This window comes from Nicotiana attenuata, unplaced genomic scaffold (assembly GCF_001879085.1).
Source record: "Nicotiana attenuata strain UT unplaced genomic scaffold, NIATTr2, whole genome shotgun sequence".
NCBI classification, from domain to species: Eukaryota; Viridiplantae; Streptophyta; class Magnoliopsida; order Solanales; family Solanaceae; genus Nicotiana; species Nicotiana attenuata.
The window spans coordinates 1,491-5,868 of NW_017689218.1; the positions used below are offsets into that span (position 1 = coordinate 1,491).

The following is a 4,378-nucleotide window of genomic DNA, read 5'->3' on the forward strand; positions in this document are numbered from 1 at the left end:
ATATATATATATATATATATATATATATAACTATCCAAAATCACGTGAACGACACCCGACACACTACCTGACCCGCGCGAACGAAACCGTATGATGCACCAAAATGCATATCCATATGCATGAAAATTAATTTAACTGCGGAAGCTATTTGAATATCATATACATTTTTAAGTTGAATGACAAAATATTTTTCCAATTCAAAATCATACATGACGCCTTTCATGATATTAATGGGATCAAATGCGACAAATATCTTTTTATATATGTTGTGTATCATCCCGTTATTACAACTCATCAAAACTATGGAGCCTCTATACCAAGAATAGAACTTAATACTTGGGCCAATGCCCGACTAACATAAAACAAAAGGACAACATGATATCTACCACGAAATAGGAATAGTGCCTCACCATATACTTTGGGAAGAGAGCCATCCTAGCCATGTCTGCATGCCACGTATCATATCCCTCATTCTAAAACAAGTAAAATAAGAGGAGCCCTGATGAGAGGCCTCTGAGGGCTGAGTACACCACCACGGTACTCAATAAATGTCATAGACTCTTCTAACTCAAGTTCCTGGGATAAGATTTTGCAAAAACTATACAACCAATATTTGATATAAAGTGATAAACAATTATATAAATCATGCTATTTATCATTTCAAATGAAAAGACAAGTGAAGTATAAACCATGATCCAAATTCTTAGAACATTTATATCAATCTAAGATTTTTAATAAAATCATACAAAACCATTTCACTTTCATTAAGTCATCGAAATCACATTCGGCTCCTTAGACCTAAACATAAGAAAGTCTTCTTTATCTTTCACCGGGAGTACTATACTGACACCGATATAATAAACAACTACTAGGTGATCGACCTAGCAACAAATATTTGACCCTACTTGTTTGGGCGGCTTCCCGTAGTGCCGTACGAGTTGACTTAACCTCATTACTTTAAGTAGTGATCATATGTCCTCTTAATGGGGGACTTTATCCCACAAACCTCGACCTAGCCTTAGAATGTGTCCCTATACCGGCACGTGTAGTTTCATGGTAATGAACTTAATATTCGAACCAATCTCGATTGTCTCAACAAGTAACTCCCAAAACATTTGAATATCAAAAATAGATTCATAGCCTAATAGCCTCAAATGATCTATTTTATCAAATCATGATTTTCATAGCCAATCCAAACCATTTGAACAGAATCAAATGAATAACCTTTTTCATGTTAATGCCTTTAGCAATTTAACATCAATCTTTTAAAGATACAACAAGTGCTGCTCAATTGTTCAAATTTCAAAACACATACTTTTTCATGAAAGGTATCTTTATCACTCAAACAGTTTATACTCTTATTAACACATAAGTTTTAATAAAACATATAACGTTTTTCTTAAGTGTCATACGGCAAACAAGTTCCGAAAATAAGATTTTTATATAAAATCACATGACACTTCAAAATCAACAAACTTAGAAACACATTGTGACATACTTCCCACTTGTCCCCACAAGTACGGATGCACATTTATAAATAATATCACGTATTAACTCAAAACATGCTTTTAGAGAGATTCCCTCAAGATGAGTAAGTCATAATCAACTTGCCTAAATCGCCAAGCTCCAAATAATACTACACCGCTTCAATCGATTAAAATGCTCAAATATCGCACACAATTCAATATCTACCATTAGATATCCCAAGTACATCAAAACAGACACGAAAAGATTCATAAATATCTATTTAGGCTTCATAATTCGGCAACAAGCCTTAAACCATTCCAAATTATCCAATACTTCCACCAATTAGCCTATTCAATTCCATTCTTATCATTAAATACTCATTTGAAGTCATTAATAATACTAAATTATTTACTCGACATCACCAAATCACTATTCATTATCTTGTTATCACGACCCCAATTTTCCTCCGTAGAATGGCGTGATGGAAAGCCTAACATGCATAGAGAAATAGCGCAAATACTAATAAAACTTCAAATAAAAACCTTCATACTATAATAATAAACTCAACAGTACAATAGCTAACACTCTCCCCAAAACCTGGTGGAATTAAATCATAAGCTCTACAAGATGGTAGTACAAGTATCGAACTACAATATTGTTTGAAACAAGAATAAAACAATGGAATGTCTAAAATAGAAGGGGACTCTGAGGTCTGGGGATGTGGAGCAGGTATACCTTGAAGTCTATAAAATCAATAACTCAAATCAACTCTAGAGTCCGACATGGGCAGATGTAACTGGATCCGCACAAAAAGATATGCAGAAACGTAGTATGAGTACACCACAATGGTACCCAATAAGTATCAAGCCTAACCTCCATAGAGCAGTGATGAGGCCAGGTCAAGACACCTACTAGGATATAATAAACAGAATGAAAACGTAATAACAAGAAGTAACGCAAAATGGGGTAATAAGTAATATGAAGCAAGTTAATAACAGAGACTAACGAAAGGATTGTAAGCATAGAGATAGAATAAGGGAAGCAATTGAAAAGAATCACAATGTTCATATACGGAAAATAAGTGATAGAACAATGAAAAACAAAATGACAAGAAGTATTCCCACCAAATAACTCTTTCCAACATGAGATAAACAATAAGAATCACAACGAGGTACCGCCTCGTGTACAATAAGAAACACAACCGAGATACCGCCTCGTATATATATCAAAATTACAGTCGAGGTACCGCCTCGTATTCACAATCTCAATCACAATCTTTTCTTATATCACCGCATGAGCCTTACATTTAAATAGTTTTGAAAATATTTTTTTCAAAATAGCTACACGCACTTTAGCCCACATTATGATGCCCCGTGGCTTCACAAAATTCCTCGTAAAAGCAACATGCACATAAGTCTCACCTTATGCCGCTGCATGCACATTAACCCCTATCCTTATACCGCCGCATGCGCGTTAATTTCACATCATACTAACAACTCGCAGCTCAAGTGCCCATATGTCACAATTTGACAATAATCAACAATATTAATATTTTTACAACAATAGCTCATGGCTCAACCACAATGTGTACAAGAATATCAACAAAAACAAGGAATCTAAATTTCTCTACAAGAAGGATATCCCAACATATAACAACTTCGCATCAACGTGATAACGACTTTCACAACCTCAACACCAATAACTCAATAATGAGAAAGATAGTGTGTAACCATGATGTTAAATAAGAATAACTCACAATGGAAGAGATAACGTATAACAATGACTTCAAATAATAGAAATCAACAATGAAAGAGATTACATGTACAATGACTTCAAATAGTGATAATCAACAATGAAAGATATAACATGTACAATGACTTCAAATAATGATAATCAACAATGAAAGAGATAACATGCAACAATAAGAGAGGAAAAAAATCAACTAAAGCATGAGAGTAATTTATCAAGTAAGATGTAGAACAAATGTTAACAAAGTCATTTAAGGTGTCACACCCCATATTTTGGTATGTAAAAGTACGTCGTAAACAAACTGATGTAAGACCAAAAATAAGATCATCTTTGAAAGTATATAAATTAAGTTAAGCATGTTACCTTGGATGTTACAAATATTGAAAACTATGAACAACAAGTACAAAGAAGGTTGGAAGGTTCAGAAGCTAAAGAAATTGAAGAAAATAATGTTTCATCGAAAGTCGACAAGTTGGGAATGTTATAATCCGTACCTTTGGGGTGAGATTAGGGTTATTAAAATGATAAGAGGGTTATGTTATGAGTTATTTTATTTTTATGATAGTCATGTTTAAAGTTTTGAAGTCAAGCAAGTTGTGGAACAAAAGTTGGCAAAGGTAATCACAAGTTAAATTCATAAATATGCTGAAAATTAGGTCGAATGTAAATGAGTTTTTATCCCAATATACTTAGAGTTACGGGATGATCCACCCATCAAATTGAATATATATGAGTCTATTTACTAACTCATTAAATCGTTTGTCAATACAACATCGAAGTAGAGAGATATATGCATTTTTACAAGACTACACATACTGCATAGGTGACAAGTAGGTGTGTCACCTACTTGCTTAAATGAGAGGACTAAATATGTCCAAAAAGGGGCCAGTTCGGGTCAGCCAAAGAGCCCTTTTAAGGGCTTATTTACTGAATATATCGTACTCATTATAGAGCATAAAAACCCAGAGATAATCCCATGCAAAATTCTCCCAAACATTCAGAATCGCGCCAGGTAGGGGTCGAACCTACGACTTTCTGCTTAGGAAACAGACGCTCTATCCACTGAGCTACAGGCGCCAACTTGAACATCAGGAGTAATGCTATGTTATTTGTTCAAAGTATAATAAACCCTCCGTTCTATTTTGTGTGACATATTTTCTTT

At 34.2% G+C, this 4,378-nt stretch overlaps 1 non-coding gene across 1 annotated transcript; it reads right to left on the reverse strand.

Annotated features, from left to right (window-relative positions):
• Positions 1-4,220: 4,220 nt before the first annotated feature.
• Positions 4,221-4,293, reverse strand: TRNAR-CCU. Its single transcript has one exon. It is a non-coding gene; the product is annotated as a tRNA-Arg (tRNA).
• Between the last annotated feature and the right edge of the window lie 85 nt (positions 4,294-4,378).